Genomic DNA, 23,171 nt, shown 5'->3' on the forward strand with positions numbered 1-23,171 from the left:
AAGGAAAACACAACCATGTTTCCCAACCCTGAAAACTCACACCGGAAGCATTCACCTTGGAAATGATGACTTACGAAAGAAGCTTTGAGCCAGACTGAATTGTAAACCAATGACTTTAATCACCTGCAATAATTTACTTGGTCTTCAACAGCGTCAATCACAACAAAAACAGAACACTATAGAGAAATTCATGCCCACATCCCCATATTCCTTCTGAAGTTAAGAACCACTTTCTAAAAAAAAAAAAAAAAAAAGAACCAGTTTCTAATTCTAAATCCATGAGTTTCCTTTATGAGTTGCTGACAATGACAGTAATTACAGATATATTCATCCAAGATCTGCAAATATTTAAATCTAATACTAAGTCTATTATTTTGATTTAGAGTATACTAAACATATTTTGTTTTTACCTGACAAAAGATTTAATGTCCCTATGAGTAAAAGATAGATTTATACAGACTGTAGGTTACCCAAATCTAATTTTCTTTTCATTCTATCAGATTTGTCCTTCCTGGTCATCCTTCAGCTTTGATCCTGTGGTACCTTCTATATTTTTTTTTCCCAAAAAATACTTCAACCCCACTGCTAATAGAATCGGAATAAATCTCTATATTTCATTGCTATCCTCACAATACTTTTCATTCATCTCATTCTTCACACAGAGTGTTGTGTCCAAATGAGAGTGTTGCTGTGGTGGTGGTGGTGGGGGTTGTTTAGGTTGTTTAATGGTGGGGAGCCGAGTTTGTATCTTCAGGGTCTGGTGCATAGTAGTATAAGCCCAATAAATGTTTGTTAAATTGTTTGTTAAAAAGAGAGCTGAAGTTAGTTTACTAAATACCCACTGAGGCAAACAATAGCTATAAACACTTTGAATCGAGGTATACTTTCTATTATTCATTAACTTTCAATTATCTTTTTCTCCTCACTATTGAGAAAATTGGACTCCTTTGCAATAATTTAAATTTCATTTATTTAAAGTACTGGCAATAATAATTGTATCATTAGGTGTATTTTACTGAGATCTAATCTAATATGTTTCATTTTTTAAATATCTGCATTCAGATACTATGCACTGGAGTTTATGAGTTTCCAGGTGTCCCCAACACTGATATTCATAGCTTAATAATTAAGATTTTAGAAAGGCGTGAGCATGCCATAATTAACTTAAAAACTAAATACTGCACTGAATATTCATCTTACTTTCACTATAGGGTATGTAGTTTGTATTTTAGATTAGTGAACTGTAGAATCTATTTTAAAACATAATAAAACTGGCTTTGAATTAGGGATGCTTCCCAAACACTTTAAAATTCACTTTCAACTCTTAAATGCAGTGCTATAATTCTAATAACCAATAGCAGTTAACTATCTCCCAAGGAAGCTACCCCATAAAATGGCATTATGAAGGCTTATATTCCACAGGCATTTTTCATGTACATGCTACAGCCTCTAATATTACTAGACAATGAAAGATAATATGCCTGGGTGAAAAATGGCAAAATAGAAACAAGCAATAGTCTTGAGTCCCGAATGCTTCTGCAGGGGACCCAGAGTAAGAATTAATACTATTCAATGATCTTACATTTTAATTGTCCATAGTACTGTTGAAAAGTTGTTTTAGGTTAAAGTAAGAAGTTATTTTACTTTGCTATGAAGCTAGATTCCTGAAATGTGTGTGCAATCCAACACGGAAGATCATTTTAGCAAGTGTAATCTGTCAGTGTAGCTTGAAAAAAAAAAAGTCTGGATTTGAAATGACAACAGACTTTCTACTCTGCCGTTTGCTTGTTATATGACGCTTGATAGTTCACTAACTCTCTGAGTCTGGTTCCTCATCTACAAATGAGGGAAGCAGCATACTCTTGCCAATCTTAAAGTGTTGTTGTGGGGATTACATATGTTTAAGTAAGTGTTTTCCAGACCATGCGGTTGAGGGGGGGTGTGTCTACAAATTTCCAAGCAAAAAAAAAAAAAAAAAAAACTGGGACACACATGCTTATAGATAAAACAAGGCACAAAGGAAAGTATGTGTGTGTATGTGTGTGGGGGGGTACTTTTCTGATTACCTACATGACAGTACTCCACGTAAGAAAATGACTGCGATCTTAACAGGAGTGTCATGAACAAAATATACAGGCTTTCTTAAATCACTTGGAGGTGGATATTTTCCTAGGTAGCACAATCCTGGGCAAGCTATTAATTTTAGAAAGAAGAAGTCATAGAGGATATGAAAAAGAAGAGGGATGGCATGAGAAAAGCTTGAAGGAAAAATAAAGAATGAAAGCCAGAGCATCATAGCTCTTACGCCTCATATGGGAGGGATAAGCAAAGCCCCTTGGAACACAAAATAAGGTTTAGTGGCACTAACCACAAAATGAAATAGCAGATAATAAAACTGTTCTTAGAGAGATTAAAATGACAAGGTCCATTTTGTAGAAAGTCTTTTCTACCTAAACTGAGTCAACTCTGGTTCAAGCCACATAAAACCTAGATAAATCATGCAGTAAAAGCACTGATCGCCAATAGAATTAAAGGGTGAGGAGAGAACAATGTTAACCTCACAGTTAAAAGACAAACATAATGGCCAACTTATTGGAAAAGGCATGAAAAATGTGCTGAAGGAATACTGTTAAGGGTGGGAGAGAATGTTGATCTGAAATGTACGGGAAATTAAAAAGTAGACATCTGAGAATTAATAATTTGCCGAGCAAAAGCTGCTGTCTATTCTAACGTCTGACACATTATTTGGCCACACTTGCAGCACCAGTAACCTAGAAATCAGCAGTGGCATGACTGGAAGGCTGGCCCTCTTTAAATTACTTTGATTTATAGGCAATGCAATAACTAACGTGACAGAAGTAACTTCCTCAGTCTACAGACTTCAGAAAATTGTGTTCACCCAGGGTGCATCTTCTAGGTTGGCTAAGGGAAAGGAGGTGAGAGGTAAAGGATATTCCATTCACATCTATAAACTGGGGAACACATATATTTGAGATAATGAGATAGTAGTCTGCACTTTTTTTTTTTTTTAAGTTGGAGTGAGATGAACATGGGGATTCTATTATAAACTATTTTCAGAAGTGTAGTTTTGTGGGCAGAGCTGCCTCAATATCACAACTTGTTCATTCTTTCCTCTAGGTCTCCCATTGTCTGTGCACACATATGTGCAAGCTACTGGAAATTGTAAACTGATGTACTGGGGAAAGGGAAGTTCCCAGTACTTGCCCCACAAAGAACTAAGGTAGAAAGTTGAGCTAAAAAGGTTCATAGAGGAATGCCTTAGACATTGAATTCACACTTATTTTACAGATGTTATCAGGAGGTGCTTCTGATGTGGAGGAATGAGTGCTGGATAGAGAGGACACTACAATGTCCCTGACTTCTAATATACTAGTTATATGACATTAAGAAAATGTCCAGCATTTCTGATTCTTAGGTTCACTGTGCACAAAATAGGAACAACAACAGCTACCTCATAGGGTTATTGAAAGGATATTAGAATCCATATAAAAGATTAAATGTTTTGAGGAAAATTCGTTATACACAATAGGGGCTTAATAAACACTGGTTTAGAGGAGATACACACATATATGCATATGCATAGATACATATATACACACATACGTATACGTTCAGAACTATAACCTAGTTCAACTCTAAAGTTACTCTTCTTTCTCCCACAAAATCATTCCCTTCCTATTAGCAATTTTTACTATGATAACCAAATTATAATTATTGGGAAATATGTTACATACAATATTTTTATATGTTATTATGTGACATTTAGTAGTCATGATAAATTCCATGTTCACAAGGACCATTTTTCTGTTTACAGAAAAGACATGTCTTCCTTGACCACAGTTAGTATGAAGACCAGTTGTCTGATAAATGGTCATAAGACACAAAAGGAAGAAGCATTTTGGCTTTTCCCATTCCTGGGAAGGTACCCAAAAAATAACAAAAATAAAAGAAACCCAAAATACTACTGGTACTCATTTTTTCCTGATCTATCCATTTACATCACCTCTGAACTCAGCATCTTCACTCAGCACAACCATTTAGAAACAGTTTAGTACTAAACTTAACAGAAAATGCAGTACTTTGGCTGCATTTAAGGGGGAGCATGAATGTAGGAGACCATATGGCCTTTAAGGGAAAGTCAAAGAAATACAGTATGCTCAGTCTGGAAAAGAGAGAATTTTCAAGCTGATGATGTAATGACTACCTTTTAAATAAACATAAGTGGTCTTTTGAAGTCAACGAAACACTATGGGGTAGGAGGGTTCAAGGTGCCTTATAAGAAAGTGAGAACTGTTTGTGAAATTGCAGTAGGTTGCCAAGGAAAGGAATCTCCTTTTCTGGGAAGATTTAAGATTAGGAAAAAAAAAAAAACCAACAAAACTCTGATATTCATCAGAATTTACTCTGTGGATAGAAAGCAGTGAACTGTACTACCTTCGAAGTCCCTATAACTCTTCAACTGTACCCCAAGCCACTCCTTGTGAGAGAAAATCTATTCCAGCAGCGTTGCAAGCCTCAGATCTCAGCCTGATTGTTACTGACAATGTCTGCAGATGAAGAAAGACAAGAAGTCACTGGCAGAAATGAGATCATTAGGATTCTCCAGAGAAGACAGACTGTTTTCATAGTTTTAACTTTATTTTGTCATGACTACTCTGTATTTCTGTACAATGAGAGTATGGCTTATTGGTTTAAGAATAAAATTTGAAACAACTAATCTTCCAGGAACCAAACATTTAATCCTGGCAAACTCCACATCAACATGACTTTTTCCAAGTCTTATTAGCAAAATTCTTTGATCAACTGAATCTACTACATATGACTTTTATAGATAAGTCCTTAGAGACTGAGGCTTAAATGTCCCTGCCATGTGGATTCTAGGAGACTCCAAAAAGTGAGTAGTATCTGACACAATCTCTGGGATAAATACTAAAAAGGAAGACAGTATATACATACATACATGTATATAAATTAAAGACGACAGCTGTATATTTTATAAGATTTAGTATATTCTGTTTTAAAAAAGTAAGGCATTTCAGGCCAAGAAAGTTGCCTGGAATTATAAGTTTCATCAGTTTTTATAAGAGATGTAACTTCCCTGAGGATTTTTTTTTTCCCCCTGAGGATTTAAACACAAAACCTTTCTGCCGGCATTCTACATACTACATTTAATACACTCGATTTAAGTTTTACTTGTGCTGTTATCTTGAACAATTCTCTAAACATTGTCAAGTAAATTTCCCCAAATTTCTTCCCATTGTTCCTGGTTGCATATATTTAGAATGGAAAATTGGGGTAAAGTTTCCAAGGAGTTGCATCACTGCTTTTATATTTTTTTGCCAAGCTACAGAAGAGAATTCCATGTTTGCATTGAAAATTTGTCTGTATGTATTTGAAAACCAAATGTGTAACAAATAGATATAATTCATTACAAGTAAACTCAAATTTTAAAACAAAAATCGCAATTATAAAATGTGTTTAAAATCCAACCTACATGTCCCCTTCCACAGACATTGTTTTATCTTGAAGCATTTAAAAGGAGAACCAGTCAATCTGGAAATGCTGATGGAGGTTGCGTTATATACATAATATGCTAAGTGATATGAGGAAAATTATTTGTATGAAACAATGAATTAATTTACTTAATGCTTAGTGAACATTTTCTATATATCGCACACTTTTCTAGGCATTAGGAATATCACAATAAGTAGGACACATTACAACTCACCAAGTTTATAATTCAGCTGTGAGGAGAACTCAGAAATCTGGGGGACCACTAAACAAAAATTAGGTAGATAAGAAGTTCATGTAATGAAGAGAGTAGGAAATATACTTCCCTGTCAACCCTAAAATTCAGGAGGAGGTCTCAAAATCAGGAAAATCTGAATGAGGCTATATGGATAGGGTGGTTTGTTTATTAGGTGAAGGGTGAACTACCCCATAGAAGATGAAAAATCATCAGGCACTAGTTAGCGAATGATCCTGCAGCGAAACTAGAGTCAGGCCAGGGAGGTAACAAAGCAGTGTCTTCATCAGGAGGGTAGCAGTGGGTATCAAGAAAAATGCCAAGGAAGATTCTAATACAGCTGTTTCTCCTCCTCCCTCCCTCCTCACCTCCCCATCCTTTCCCTCCTCTCTCTCTTTAACATCATTGATTAATCTTCAAAGAGGTTAGTAGTCCGGTAATAGTAAAGATGAGTTGTGGGCTGGGGAAAAAGGACCCAGGTAGAAGAAGGGGTGAGTGTGAGAAGAGTATTGATTTTGTGCCACTGTTAAATTAAGGCTTCGTCTGGGAGAATGCTATGTGCTTCCCATTTTCCTCTCCCACATTCCTTTGAAGCTAGGTTGGAGTTATACCATTGCCTTCCAGTCTTGTGGGCAGAAGAGTTGCATAGGTTTAAAAGATGTCCGGAGAAACTCCCAGCCCTCTCCTCCTCGCCTTGGGTACCTTGGAATCCAATATATATATCCAATATATATATGAGATTATATATATATATATATATATATAATCTCCACTCTCTCTATATATATATATATTTATAGCTACAGGACAGATGAAACATGTCACACCAATAGAAAGCTTTTAAGTCACTGAGCGTTAGGGCTAATTTGTTTCTGCAATCTAGTGTTGTCTTCCCTAAGAGCAGTATGCTTCTCCAAGGAATTTGTTTACAAAAATTATTTTCACAAAGCTGGATTATCATGGTTGAGAATAGACATGCCCGGTTATTTATGCTAATAGACTGCAACTACTATAACCCTCACCTTCTATCTTCTAAACTCTTACTTTGTGCTACTATTACTTATTGTTCTATTCACTTGTAAATAAACCTATGAATTCATGGTAATGACATTTTGCTGAAAAGTTGAGTTTTACAAAAGAGAATAATCTCCTTCAATTTTCTTCTTTAAGCAGCAACGATGAAGTATCTTAGTGGTAATCTTTAATGATCATTGGTTTCAATAAATCAAAAAAAATTGCCCCCAAAAAATAAAAAATAAAAAATAAAAAAATAAAAAATAAATAAAATAACTTGCCCAAAGAAAAAGTCTGAAACTTTCCAGTGAAATGATCCAAATTTTAATGTAAATATGGAATGAATCTCAGATTATTATTATTAATATTTGCAAATAAGAGCTCAGGGAATAAACATAGGTGGGTTTCAGTAAAAAAAAAAATCTTAAATTGTTTTCCCTTCTACATAAAACAGAAATTTTAAATAAATAATAAATGCTTAAATACAAAAAATGTGTGGAATTTTGGCAGAGTATCCTGTAAGATCTCTCATCTCCTTTTCCACTCAGGAGATTTTATAGTACAACTGATCATGCAATTCAGGAAAAAACAAAACAAAACAAAACTGTGCAGCCAGCAAGTTCTGGATTAAACACAAGCATCCTGACTTTTGTGCTGAGAGGGAAACATCCAACTTTGGATCGTATATAAGACCGGACCTGCAATGAGAATGCCTGAGTTCTTGACACAACTCTTCCACTAATTAAGCTCCTAATGTCATAGTATCGAGGCATTTCACTTGTGTTGTTTATAGTAACTGATCCTTCCCAACAGCAGACTGGCTTTCAAAGTCAAATACAGGTATGATGTCTTCATGAATCCTTTCCAGGAAAAATGGATTATTCTATTCTTGTGTTCCTACACTCTCCTGTCCAGAGGTGTAACATAGCACTAACTTTTGGCATCTGATCTCCTTATATATTTGTTTCCCATTCCATTCTGTGAGTCTCTTGAGGTCAAGGATCATATCTAGTTGTTAGGTTACAAACTCCTATTTTAATCTGTGGGGCATAGAACATGTTCAGCAAATTTTCGTCAGGTGAAAGAATGAATGAATATGCTCATTCAGATGTTATGGGGGAGCAGGTAGGCCTGGCAGACAGAGACTGATTTGAAAACAGGAGCTGAGTAGAGGAAAAATCCTTAGATACAGCTAAAATTGCCAAAGCCTTCAGGGACTCTGCGTCCTGTCTCTTCGGATCTATTCTGGTCATGCCTGAACTGAGGCAGGGACTGGATCCCTGTGCCATTTCCTGCTCTTAGCAATTCTTCTAGCAGCATTTAAATCATTCTTTCAATGATGATTTTTTTGTTGTTTTTGTTTTGGTTTTAGTTTTCAGTCTTTGACAAAATCAAACCACCTAAGAATTAGGAGCAAAGGAATTTAGTCGTAGGCAGATGAAATCTCCAGATGTAATTATTTCAGAAACTGGGGTAGACTAAAATTCTAAGTCCCTCCTCCAGGAGGGACTGGGTTTAACTGGGACTCAGATCAATTCATGACATGAACTGCAGATCACTTACAGCCTTTCAAACTGAGTTTAGGACTGTGTTTGCAGAGTTATCTTGAGGACAAGTAGGAGCCTGGCGAGAGAAAGACAGACTGTGAGGGAGGTTGCGGGTAATCTGAGCGGGGGAGGGGGGATTGCTGACGATGAAGCAGCAGAAGGCACCATTTTGTGTTTTTTTGCCCTGTACTGCATGAGGGTGTCGGTTAGGTTTTAAAAATAAGTTGATGAGGTAGAAGGGTGAAAATACTGAACATATGCAAAGACATATTTGCATCTGTTCCAATGAGTTAGTTTGAAAGCAGAAAAGAGAAATGGTTTTATAGAAACAATTTCAGGTAAAGAAGGATTAATATTACTTAAGATATCTTAAGTATTTCTCTGAATGGAGTTCAGATAACTAAGGAAAGAAAACAGGGCTTGGTGAATGGGTTGGTTTTATGTTAAGGAGGGAATTTGCCATTTCACACTTCTTGGATTTGAATTGAACTCAGAGCTATGGGGATCTAGAATTCTGGTCCTATACCAGTGGCTTTGGCATCACTTAGGATCTCCCTTCTCAGGCCCTAATTCAGACCTGTGGAAGTTAGAAACTTGGTGATAGTGCTAGGCAATTTGTGTTTTCACAAGCCATTCATTAATTTTTGATGCCTGGTCAAGCTTGAGAACCATTTGCTTAGACTAGGCTGAAAGTTGGTTTTAGGGAAGACTACACATGAGGAAATATTCCATATTGCCTAAAATAGCATTTGCCAAGTAGTCGATCAAATAATTTCAGTTAGAAAACAACCTAAATCAAGAATGCCAAGATAAGTAGTAAGACACAATAATTAGGTAGCCAATCTAAAATTAAAAAAAAAAAAAAAAAGAGTTGAGGAATGCAGCAAATGCATTGAATAATAAAGAACGTCAAAGCATAAGACATACTATTAGGGTGAAATCTAGAGTAAGAAGCGCTCATGTACATTCTTACTAGATCCCCATTACCTGTGACCATAACCCTGATTACTCCAACTTGAGATTCTATGATCAGTCTAAAATGCAGAAATGGTGATGATGTCTAGTGACTTTGGCATCTCCAGATTTGTCTAGTAAGAGTAGGACATAGTGAAGAATAGGAGAGGTGCAGATGTTAAGTCTAGAGAGGCAGAAGGGCCAAATGATTCAAGCCATGTTAAGCCTTTGAATTTTGTCCTAAAAACAAAAGAAAGCTTTGAGGAAGCTAAGGAGTGTATTGACAAGATCATATTTGATTATTTCAAATATTAGTATGGCTACCATGCATAAAAAGGATTAGGATGGGGAAGTAACAGGGGAAAGAAAACAAGGGAAATAGATTTTCATTACAGTGGTCCTTTCAATTCATACAACTTAGAATTATTAAGAGAATATTCAAAGAACATTTGAAGTTAGAATATATTCAAAGAATGTAATAAAGTCATAGGAAACATATAGAGGTTAAGAAAAACATCCAATGAATCAGTTTGCAAAAGAGCGTACTCCAAAACCACATTCATAAGATATGACCTTCAATGTCTTTTAGATTTGTTCTATTTTTCCACTAATCTCTAACTTTTCCAAATATCTCCCTTAATGTTCCGCTTTAATTTATAGTGTAAAAGAATATTTCTGAATATGAATATTGATTGTTCGCTCAAATCCAGTTATGCATGCAGATGCTTATTTCTGCCATCGTCAGTCTGAACATTCTGTAAGAGCTAGGCACTTTCAAGGGCTATTGATTATACATTTAAATAATACTAATTGTTAGAACAGTATCAATGCTTGACTGTACTATGGAGAAGAAAAATTAAATTGGAGTTTCTCAGGCTTGTAGAACATTATATCCAACAAGTTCCTTTCTCAAAAAAACAAAATATCTGTCATTTAATTTCTTATATTTCATTCAATTTGTCAATAGTATATTTACTGGAATCACAGTGTTAAAGCTAATGTATAAGTCCCCATATTTTTATAGACATAAATCTTTAAAAGTAAAATAAAAAAATAAATTATCCCTAGATATATAGGAAGGGTTGTCACTTATAATACACAACACCTAGTTAAGTTTGACTCCCAGATAAAAAATAAACATTTCCCTAGTATAAGAATATCAAAAATATTGCAGGAGAAATACTTACACTAAAATTACTTAGTGTTTACCTGAAATTTAAATTTAACTGTAATTAGTGTCCTGGATTTTTATTTGCTAAATATGATAACCCTAACTAACATGATTAAAGCATTTAGTTGAGGTATTTACTTATATTACTGGTCTACATAATTTCTCTGTGCCATTGAAAAGCAGTATAATAGCACTGAGTGTTATATATGAATGATGAATCCCTAATATATACTCCTGAAACCAATATCACACTATGTTAACTAACTAGAATTTATTTTTATTTATTTATTTTTTTAAATTTATTTATGATAGTCACAGAGAGAGAGAGAGGCAGAGACACAGGCAGAGGGAGAAGCAGGCTCCATGCACCGGGAGCCCGACATGGGATTCGAACCCGGGATCGCGCCCTGGGCCAAAGGCAGGCGCCAAACCGCTGCGCCACCCAGGGATCCCTTAACTAACTAGAATTTAAATAAAAACTTGAAACACAAAAAAAGTGGCATAGTGAGATATTTTTGATCAAATGACATTTTAAATATTTAGAGCATGCGAACTATGTAACTATTGATAAAAAAAATGTTAGATGTTTTAAAATCAAGCCTGGAGCTGATTCTTTTTTATAAGGATGTATTATTTATACTCTAGTTTGAAGTACCAGTATTAAAGTGGTTTCTGTTTCTATTTATATTTAAGACGGTTTCATTTCCATTATATACTAAATAATATGCAGATCGGATCCTAACATACAACTTCCCTCAATTTTACCAGATACGAGTCCCAAGAAGACATCTCTCCACCTCTTCAATTTAAGTCCTATTTAGTATGGCAGTGATATTATCAAGCTCCTGACTGCTGTCTCCTTATGGAATTTCCATTTATGCTTCCCCATTGAGAACATTTTCTTCAATTTCTTAAGAGCAATATTAAAAAGAGGAATTTGGTTTCAGAAAAAAAATACTTGATTTGGAAGCTATTTTTTGTAGAAATATTTACATAAATAAAGCCTGGTAATTTTATGAAGGAGATGCAAACAGAAAAAGTAGTTATTTATTCTAGACTTTGTTTTGATAATATGATTTATTAGAATAGTGTTGTATGTGACTGGATACATGGATTTCAAGACAGAATATGGATAAACATAGTGACACATTTGTTTCCTTGATGTCTTATTAGTATCATTGATAGACAAGCACTTTTGAGGCTCAGTCATACTGATGATTAGGCTTCAGACCAAGACAGGACACACAGAGTGTAGGGAGGATGACAATAGTTATCAAGCTGAGAAGTTTTTTCTATTCAGAGAATGTTAGAACAAAGAAAACTTGAAAAATCTTCAAGTTTATTCTTTTCCTTTTAAATTAAGATAGCTGGTTTAAATTCAAAGGTTTTTTGTTTTTTTTTTTTTTTTCTTTTTGAGATTGTAAACTTGGGAGATAGACTCCAAGTCCTCCAACTCTCAATCCACCATTTTGTCACTATTCCATAATGCTTCCATCTACTCTATAATCAAATGTATATCAAAAGAATGGCTGTCTTTTGCCACAGGCAAGGGCTCCTTGACAGGTGGCTTCCTGTAGTTCCTTTATATGCTAAAGGATACTATACAGAAAATGTCAGAGGTGTCTGTGGGGTAGAGTAATTATTAGGCTCTGAGAACTGGTGTTGCTTCCCTATTCTAATTTCCCATAATGTATTTATATAACAAGAGAATAGAAGGCCTTAATCAGAATTGTACAATGTTACAACATGCTCCTTCAATATTCCTGCCTCAGGAATTTCATGAATAAGGCATCTGACGCGTCTGTGAGGTTATTGGACGTTCACGCCAAAGCAGCACTATTAGTTATTGTTCTGAGACTTAAATTCTACCAACTGAATCCTCAGCTTGGTGAGGACATTGCTTCTGATATTCCAGAGCTGTGCCATTTTTCGTAATGCTGTAATTTAGAGGATTTATTAGCAGGCATGTTGCAAGATCATCGTGTGTGGAGTCATGATGAAGCCCTCCAATGGGGACTAGACACGGAACCAAATTGACAATTTATAATGGCCCAAGAAAAAGTCCAGGCCAGAGAGACTGCATCAATATGTGTCACAGAAATGAAAGCAGCAGCTTCTAACACAAATTCTGCTCATAATACAGGCATAGCACTCTTGGCATCAGCAGAACACTGTAAATGCATGTCCTGTAATATCTACAGATTCAGTCAGACATATTAATTCTTAGTTAAATTCTAGATCTACTTGCATATTCTAGTACACAGGCTTTGCAAAAGAATGGACCACTGAGATTACACTGTGAATCTGAATGAAGTGCAAGATATGCACGCCAGGCAGTTTTCATGATATTAAGTGATCTTGATTCTATGGCAGTACATCAAACTCAGATGGTTGAGGCTGTTACCTCAGTATAACTAATGCATCTGATCAAGACTCGGGTCAATCTATCAATATATGAAGACTGAGAATCCAATGAGTACTAAGCATAGAGAAACCAGGGGGGAGTTTACAGCACTAGTGGTTTATACTACTTTGTAAAGCCACTTTTCACAAGCTTTTTTCACAAGATTCATTGTTACAGTTGTTAAGATATCATGTATTCTTCAAGTTTACAACAATCACAGAGTTGTTTTGGGGGTATTAGATACTCATTGTGACTGTTTCACAGAGACACTCTAAGCATAATGGAAAGGAAGCCAGTCAAAATCCTCTTGGGGAGGAACTGAAAGACCACTGAGAATCAAAGCCATTCAACCATAGGAATTGGCGGACTCCTGTGATTACAGTAAGCAGGATGAGGGTATTAAGTTGGAAATAAGACTTTAAATTGAAAGGGGAAAAAGGTAGTTAAGTCTAAATATTTTATTACATGAGGTTTTCTCAAACTGATCGTGCATTTGTTATAGAATATATAATCAGACATTCTAAACAGAGTTTTACAAAAAAGCTGAAAATTTTGGGAGGCCACATAGTCTCGGAGTAGTGTCTTGACAAATAGAAGCCAAGTTAGGACTCCTTTGGTTGAAAGTAACCTTATTTGGGTTGCCTTCAGCTAAAGGGGCAATTTATTGGAAAGATGCTGGGAAGAGGTGTGCTCTTGAGCCTCTGGAGCAGATTCAGGGCTAGAGGGGACCAGCGATCCTGAGAAACTTCATCTGTCACATGTGTTTCCTCTGCTCATCTGATTGCTTCTTCCATTCCACTTGCATTTCTCCTCAGGCACAAAGTAGGGCATAACCTCCATTTGTATCTAGGGCTCTCTCAATTAATTAGGTCTGGGAAAGATGTCAGTCTAACACTGAACCAAAGTGTACCCAAGTTTAAAGTACTCTTGGGAGTCATGAAGTGTCACACTCTAAGACACACATTTCTCATTTATTCTAATTCTAAGGACAGAAGTACTACCTTAATTCTGTTCCCCCTACATGGAGGGCTAGAAGAGTGTAAGCAAGTTTCTCTTTCTCTCTTTTTTTAAAGATTTATTTATTTATTTGAGAGAAAGAGAGAGCACATGAGTGGGTGGAGGGACAGGGGGAGACAATCCCCAAGCATACTCTCCCTGGAGCGTGGAGCCACACAGGGGGCTCAGTCCTACAAACCATGAGGTCATGGCCTGAGCCAAAACCAGGAGTCATATGCTCAAATGATTGAGCCAACCAGGTGCTCCTCAAGCTCCTCTTTCAATATTCAAATTATGATATATTGTCTTGGCGTTATATAAATGAAAGTAGAAATTAAATGGTTATATGTTAAGGATATGTTCAAAGCTGATAAATTACAAAACCTACAATGCAATAATATTTTTAGTGCAGAGGCTTGACTGGAGATAGCCTTGAATGGTTTTACAGAAATAAAAAGTTGTGCTGTGAAAATTCTCTGTTCTTGCTTTACTAATTACCAATATTAATAACACAAATTCCAAATCCTATATATCAACAAACTGGAAGGGAAGGGTTTTGATTTATAGTTTATTGAATAAAAATGACTTATTTACACCTTTATCTACGTTTGATCTAATTGCCCACTATTTTCTCAAGCAGCTTTATATTCAGTCTTTTCATACTAAAATAATAATTATTAATAATAATAATAATAATAAATAAAACAATATAAAACCAGATTTTTACAAGATCGAATATCTTTAACTCCCATTAGGATACATGTTGGTGGATTAATAAGGAAGGAAAGTTGCATTTATAGCTAAGACAAATCTTTGAGTTTTATAGAGTCCTTCTTGATGCTATCAGACTAAGTGGAAACCTTTCAATTTGCATAATACTGCAATGACTATTCAGATTAATACATTGTTGGGTCCAGTTTTAGACCTAATTAATCTACATGATATGGGGGCCTGCCTATGGATATTGAAATATAAAGAAATAAAGATACGAGCTCGTATTGCTTTCAATAGTTTTGATCATCTATTATTTAACAAGGATCATAATGAATTACTTATTTGCTTTCATTGTATTGGTCTACTGTCAATATAAAATATTCTGCTTGAATGTAGAAGAACATATCTATGGAATGATATATTTCTTTGAAGATGGAAAGTTCTTCAGAAATCATATAGACCCACTTTGCCATTTCATAGCTAGAGAAGGTCAGGACTTGCACAAGGCTGCATAACCATTTACCCTTAGATTTTCATTATTACTCTGCCTAGTAAGAGACAGATTTCTAAATCGTTGTATGCATGCATAAATATATAGTTCTAAGGATGAAATAGGTCTTATTTATACCAATATAGTATTTAAAAAAATCCTTATTTTTTTGATGAAACAGTTCCATGGAGCTTACTAAGGTCCAGGTGCTGTTCTGAGAATTTTTCATATATTAACTCATTTAATTATTATGAAAAACTTATGAAGTAGGTTTAATTTTTACATCTATTTTTGTAAATGTAGAAAGGAAGCCGCAAAATGGTTATGTGACTTGTTAAAGTTACACCGCTACTACAGAGCTGAGCCCGGAATTCTAGCTTCAGAAGCCACACTCTTCAACACAACATGAAGCTGCCTCCCTAATGTTAAACAGCAGTTTCTAGCTATAATGTGCGGATGTCATACAAATAAGGATTACTCAATTTCTTGTCATCTGAAGGGATTCCTCATAGAATATGGGAGATAAATGTTTCTTCTAGCTCTGATCCATGGTCTACAAGTACTGTAATCATCATAAAGTTATTCTTGGGCAGTATTTAAACACATGTATCTCAATATTGAAATTTGAACATAAGATTGCCATATTAGAAATAACCAATGCATTTCAAAGTATATTTTTTTTCTTTCTATATCCAGTAATGACTTAAATATAGCTAATTAAAAGACAGTTTTATCCTCTTAGTAATTACCAAATTACATTGCGTGCATTTAATATCCAAGGTTTACATATCAACATTTGCTTTTAAATATCATTTCAAAACTGTTCATATTCCATTGACAACTTAAGTGATTAAAGTTTACATGAGCTGGTAATTTTACAAAATCCATATATATGTATATAGAGCACACAATACATAGTCACTGAATTCCGACAATCCTTTTTTGTCTATCTACTGTGTCTGGCTCTATGGACCATTTCATATAGATCTGATACTAGATACATAAGTTAAATGCATACAGGAGTGAGGTAATAGAAGGGGGGCTTAGAAGCATATATAATCCAGCACAAAGATGAGGTGGTTCAATGTAAGAGAAAACGAATTTATAAAAATATTACAAATCTTAATGCCAAATTGTATTTCTAAGCCATTTGATGACAATGATCTTAAAGCCTAGTATCCTTTATATAAAACTACTGTTTTATTTATTTTTATTTTTTTAAACTACTGTTTTAGAGAAACTTTTCAAAGTGGATCTTTGTATTCTACTAATTTTAGAAGGAAGTTTTTTGAGGCCCAAAATAATCACAGTGTACCTGCTTAACAAAAAGGAAGCATATGTTATATTTAGTTAACAACGTGAAATGTTTGTATCTAAGGTTGTGGAAGTTACACAGTAAATGACCAAAAGAAATGTAAAGTTACACATAAGATAACGTTCAATCTTGAAAGGCCATTCATAATTCATTTTCTAATGTAGATTTCTCAAGACTGAACATTTAATTCTTGATGAAGTCTGTCTTATGGATCAAATAAATTTTATTCTTGGCTATGAATGTACTTTAACTCAAATATCCAATTTTCATAAAGAGTTCCTATTATGAATAGCAATTGCCATCAAATGAATTATATTCTATAGGTATGATGATCCATTAGAGTTCAAATTAACTAAATTTCAAGGGCCTCTGTTAAGTTACTCACACTATTGTTAGTAAAAGCCTGTCATCGTTGCTTCAATTATATGTCCCTCTTCTCAGTAATTTATAACTAATTAATTTGAGCTGAAACAAGGGCCAAATTTTAAAGGCATCCATGAGTCCAATTTGGATATCATCGGAGGCTATGCAAAAGTAGTGGGGTTTTTTGGTGAATTTAGGAATAATCTCTGTGTTATATATTTATGTTATTGTTGGCAACTGATCCATCTGTAGCTTTAAAAGCACTAAATTTCCATGTAACTTTCCATGTATTATTGTCTTTCTGAAATAATCTTTTGTTAATGAAAGCATCCTCTCTTACTCAAATTAATATTCTACAGGTTACTTTCTCAACTGATACCTTCAGCCCTATTTCCTACCATTAAGTGAAGTCTAGATGATGTTCTAGAAGGTTTCGTCATCCACAAATCTGCCTAGCAACTGTGTTAAATACAGTACAACAAGTGAAAATATTCTTGTTGAAATGCTAATTTACTTCTTCTGGTATGATTCTATTTTTATATCAGACCCAAGCAACTGGTCAAAGAAACTATTTCATTTCGTGGGGAAGAAAATTTAATATATACCATTTGAAAGGAAAAAAAAAAGATTCTCATAGGGATAACAAACAGCTTCTCAGCTAGAAGTTCTGGTAACCTAGACACATAACACTGGAGATAATAGTTAATAAGTGAAGGAAATGTAGCTGAGAATGTTTCATTGTAAGAGGATATGTTAATGTCAATATCTCCACATGAGTTAGTTTTCAAAACAATAAAATTCAAACCTTTCTGGGCTTGCTTACTGCAATGCTATGAGACCTAAGTGGATAACATGCAGTGGGGCAGGTGTAACGGTGTGGTGAAGGAGGGAAGCGGGGCAATTCATGCCCAGCCTAAATGACAACTAATTCTCAGCTCTTGCTGTCCATTGGCATGAAAGAACGGAGCTGCTGTGTTGCCAAATTTTCTAATGCTTTTCAGTCACTCAGAGGTCCACAGTTTCACTTGAAACCTCCTGGTTTTTAAGTCTGAACAATTATCTGGATAAAACTTACCCAGGCCAGCCAGTCTTTAGACTGTATTTGACCTGCATGGGTACGGTCTGATTAAAGTTATTATTTAATCAAAATGTGGTAATTTGTGTTTTTATAATAATCTTCATCTCTTAAAGGAAGATGCTTAGAATTGCAGCCATTACCTAAATCTTATCTGGAACTTCTTTCTTCTTTGTTCTCAGAACTTTCATACTTCTGTGGCTGTAATTGGTCATCTTTAGTCTTGTGTCATATCTATATATATATAATTTCTCTCCTACATAAACTTTTAAGTAGAAGGAAACCTTTAGATTTATATCACTGTGTTTGTGTGAACATATATAAATATGCTTTTATTTTTTTCCAAGGCACTGTCTCATTGCCACACATTCAACAGAAAGTGCTTAACAACGCTTGCTGAGTTGAAGCTCTCTGCTCATACTTAATATAATGAAAGAAAAAAACCACTACGAGCTTAAAAATACCATGGTTTCTCAACGTCCATGTTGCTTAACAAGAAATCACTTTTATTTTTCTCAGCACTAAGGCATTATCACAGATAAAACCTTCTTCCCTGCTTGAATAAGCTCATAATCCCATTCTATTTTATGTGCAAATGCTTTTGGCCTCGTCTGTTTCCTGCGATTTGAAATAAAGCTGAGAATTTTACCCTCTGTCACCGCCATGTATTATATACCCTAAAAAAAAATCCAACATAATTAGAAATTACTCTGCAAGAGAAAATGGAATTTTTTTTCTATATTGTCTTCAGATGTTAAACTATTTAATATCAGGTCCCTGCTGTACTTCCTGGCCCCAGTCACTGATGGAGTGTCCAAGATGTGTTAAAATAGATGATATATCATTTTGGGGTTTGGACATACAAAATTTTGATCGAGACAAAGTTCCTTTCCTGAGATTTTTTTCACAAGGTAGCAGGAGACAGATATGCAGAAAGGAGCCACAAAGTGATAATTGTCTTGCTTTGCCATGAATGGTTACATGCTGGTATAGAGACAAGATCAAGTCTGCAGAAAGGGCCTCAGAGAAGCAGGGAGATTTGAAATAATATATCTTAAAGAATTCTTAGCATTGGCAGGCACGATGTGGGAACAAAGTAAGAGAAGGAAAAAAAAATCAAGGAAGAAGAAAGAATGAGGAAAGGCATAGATGTAAGAAAAGGCATAACATATTCAGAGATTTTGTTCAAATAAGAGCTGATAGCTCCTTAAAAATTAATACTGGTGATATGAGTCATAAACGGAACCGGAAATTATGGGAAAATCCTTGAAGGTATGCTAAGAGGGTTCAGCAAACTGGCACTGGTTAGCTCCCAGTCATACCTCCTGGGACTGTCACTCTTATATGGTCATTCATATTCATTCTAGACTTAGCCATGTGACTTTTTTAGCCATTGGGCCACTAACCAGCACATTATAAGAGTGTGCAGCAGGGTTTGGCTTGCTTCTTAGAATCCATCCTTAATCTAGGCTGGTCTCCCTGTAGGAACTACAAAGAAGGAATGACCCAGCCATCCTGGCAACCTGGTTCTCATCTTATCCATCAGGTGAATGCAGACACACAAGTGCCATCATGTGAGAACAGCATAAGAACTGCCCGGCCAAACCACAGAAGTACTAACTTTTAGAGTAATCTGTTATTCAGCAACACAGAACTTACATAGGGTTAACAATTTTTATCTGAGCAATGGACAGTCATCATAGTTTTTGCATTAACTCCTTTTAAACTTGAGCTATCACAGGGCAAATATAAACCATGGTAGATGTGAAGGACAAGTTAGGCCTGGGTGAATGGATACCAGGGGACAACATGGAGCACCACTGCATTAGTCCAAAGAAGAGATAATAAGTGCTTATCCTAGAGTAGAATTCAGCAAAATTTTCTTGTAAAGAGCTAGATAAGTAAATATTTTAGGATTTTCTTACTATAAAGTCTCTGTTGCAACTACTCAATTCTGCCATTGTATCAAGGATGCAACTGTAGAACATATGTAAATGAATGAGTGTGGTTGCATTCTAATAAAACTGTATTTGCAAAAACAGTCATTGGGTTAAATTTATACTAAAGCAAAAGCTGAGGGAATAAACCCAGATGACAGATAGCATTTGTAGTTAAAAATAATGTGTGGTGGGCAGTGAGGAAGAAGAAAGAATCAATGATGACTTATAAGTTGATAACCAAGTAGATGACACAGGTGGTTACTGAGACAGAAATGACATGGACAAAGAAGGTTTGGAGAAGGTCCAGTTTGGGACAACTTGAGTTTGAAGTGAGCCACTAGGGAGAAGAATACACTACTTCCTTGGAAATATAAGTATTCAGGACTAGATTCAGGAGGAATATATTTGAGAGTCAATAACATATAGGTGGAATTTAAAGTCAGGAGTAGAAAATATCAAATCATTCCTCTAAACTGCTACTACAATACTTGGCAAAAAGGAAATAACAGAAGAAAAAAAATCACAAGTAAGCTATGCTTCTGGTTTTCATTATATTACAGTAAAGGAGAGCGCTGAATGAGAAAATGTGAGGTTTGAAAACTAGGACCTTGAGGAAATTATTATTAAGATGTAAAGGCATGGACAAGAGATCAGCAGAAGAAACTAGAGGGGTTATCAGAGGACAACTCCCAATGAAAATGTTATCCTGGAATAAGGAGTATATTTCAAAAAAGAAGGGATAGCTGTCGATGTCCAATGGTATGGAAGGTTCCAATAGGTTGAGCCTGGGACAAACCCTTTTTAGGCAACAATGTTGTCTTGAATGATTTGGGAAAGACCAGTTTGAGAAGGATGGAGTTTGATTATAATACAAGCCCATAGATTTCAAACTTTATCTCATGGTGGCAAATCTCATGGCTTCTGAGCTGTTCTATCCTTTTATTTTCATACTGACCTATCTAAGCAATTTTTTCTTTTAATCTGCCAATATACTTTCATAACCTTCCATTAATGCCTTTCAACTTGTCTGTGATCCAGGTTGAGACAAATCAATCCCTGGTCTCAGGGAATGATCTTGATATGGGTGTATGATCCAAAAAGAATCCTTCCTGAAACTAGTGGGAAACACTCTATTGCCTTTTTTGCTTAAATTACTCGTAGTCAGGTTTCTGTTCCTGGAAGTGATCTAACCCTGACTTGCACACCTCCAGTAAGACAAACTCTAGGAGAAACACATTAATGTGCCACATGATCCAATTAGGGGTAAACATTGAAACAATTTAACCCTGGTACAGTTTTCTTCATTAAATACAATAGCATTCCCTGATGGCTTTCTCCTAGTTAGATGCCATTGGAAGTCTCACACTGCTGCCCTCAGCTCATTTGCTTTACTTCCAGATTTTTTTTCTACTGAGAGTGTTTCCTCTTTAGATTCATGACTATGGATAAGGTTCAAACTAATAGAAAAGCAAAGTTCCTGAGGGAAAGAGGCCGCTTCTCATTGTTCTTCATTATTTACATATTCCCCTGTATGTTTCCGAAGAAACACTTAACATAATTTACATTTTAATGAACTACCACACTGTACTTACCAAATGCTTAGTGGGTCAATAGCAGAGGTCTCATTTTAGGAATCCGGAAAAAAGCTATAATCAGAATGAGAATAAACTACAGCATCTGCGTCACTGGCACAATCAGATTTTCATACTTCAATTAGGGTTTCCATTATGTCCACGTGTATTCTTGTACTGTTATTTACTTGGTATGTTACTTTAAACCAGATCACTCTGTTTGCTTAAATATATGTATTTTTGAAGGAAATATTACATCACTTCCATAAATGGAAAACATATCCCTTGACAAAAATAGAAGGTAAGTTGAATACATACATAGTTATTAAAAACAACATGCTTTTTTTTTTTTTTTTTTTTTTTGGTACCACCTAAAGATGCTTCTATGTCTCCACATTTGGAAAAACTTGTGGTTTTTGTGCTTGTGGGAACAGGCTTTAAGCCCAGTGACCTTATGTTCAATCTCAGTTTTATTTCTTACTGGACCCTTCTATTTTTACCCACAGAAATCTCTACTGCCTCTTCATCACATCACATTTTAATTACATATTTAAGAATATCAGGGTTTCTACTTTGCTCTGGAGCCTAAGTCCTGTGAAAACAGGGAATACACTTCTTTTCACTCCTTTAGCACTGGCATATAGTATGTGCATATAGGCATCGATAAATGGATGGATGGATGGATGGATGGATGGATGGATGGATGAACAAACTAACCTTTCTGTGCTTCCCTTTTCTTACCTAAATTAAGGAGAAAACAAATTTTCTGTGCTTTCATTCCCTTCTCTAATGAGAAAACAAAAAAAAAATATTTTGAAGTGCTATGATATTAGAGATGATATATAAAGCACCTAGCATGAAATGTGGTTAAAATGACAGCTATGGAGCATAACACCTCAAAGCCTCACACCACTTAGGGAATGTATCACTTAGTCACATTTCCAGACTTCGTTAGCATTCAATGTTTCACCATTTCTGAGTACATACATCCTTTCGCTTCTTATCTTTGTACTATCCATGGTTCCTGTTGGAATCCCTTGCTCTGTCTTCTAACTTTTAGCTTTAGATGCACATCCTGCAGGTCCCAAATCAAGGTTCTCCTCCTGGGAAGCCACCTTTGGGCAGAGAAGATGCTCTACCATCTTTTGGTCTTCAGTGCAGTTATTCCTGTCACCACTATAAGGCCTACTGTGTTTCACTGGAATTATCCATTTATCTAAAGACAACCATGGGAGCCTGGGTGGCTTAGTGGTTAAGTGCCTGCCTTTGGCTCAGGGCATGATCCAGGAGACCTGGGAACCAGTCCCACATCAGGCTCCCTGCATGGAGCCTGCTTCTCTGCTTCCGTCCCTCCCTCCGTCCTTCCCTCCCTCTCTCTCTCTCTGTGTCTCTCATGAATAAATAAAAATTTTAAAAAATCTTTAAAAAAAGACAACCTTATTGTGAATTTCACAATAAGGCCTGAGGTCTAATTTCCAGGTGAAAGAGGAGAAATTGCTTTAAGTGCACTACTTTTATAATAAATCCAGTATACTTCTATTTAGTGTTTATAAAACAGTGCCATGTTTTCATTGCCATTCTTTTTTTAAGATTTTATTTATTAATGAGAGAGAGAAAGAAGCAGAGACACAGGCAGAGTGAGAAGCAGGCTCCATGTAGGGAGCCTGACATGGGACTCGATCCTGGGACTCCAGGATCACACCCTGGGCCAAAGGCAGACGCTAAACCGTTGAGCCACCCAGGGATCCCCTCATTGCTGTTCTTTTATTGAGTAACATCAATAAGCTAAGTTAAAAAATTCAACATATCTATTTTCAATGGATAACAAATCTGTGGTCTGCATACATTCT

At 35.6% G+C, this 23,171-nt stretch overlaps 1 protein-coding gene and 1 long non-coding RNA gene across 4 annotated transcripts in view; both read right to left on the reverse strand.

Moving 5' to 3' along the window:
• LRP1B (LDL receptor related protein 1B) overlaps window positions 1-23,171 on the reverse strand; it is a 1,837,374-nt gene that overhangs the window by 1,346,893 nt on the left and 467,310 nt on the right. The window lies entirely within an intron of this gene.
• The window catches only part of LOC118351524 (uncharacterized), a 106,580-nt gene that overhangs the window by 49,586 nt on the left and 33,823 nt on the right, over window positions 1-23,171 (reverse strand). The window contains exon 2 of one of the 3 annotated variants that reach the window (XR_007404018.1): window positions 21,343-21,396. The exons of the other annotated variants lie outside the window; for them this stretch is intronic. This is a non-coding gene — a long non-coding RNA (uncharacterized LOC118351524). The remainder of the gene's footprint in view (window positions 1-21,342; window positions 21,397-23,171) is intronic. 3 annotated transcript variants of the gene reach the window in all.

This window comes from Canis lupus, chromosome 19 (assembly GCF_003254725.2).
Source record: "Canis lupus dingo isolate Sandy chromosome 19, ASM325472v2, whole genome shotgun sequence".
Classification (NCBI taxonomy): Eukaryota; Metazoa; Chordata; class Mammalia; order Carnivora; family Canidae; genus Canis; species Canis lupus.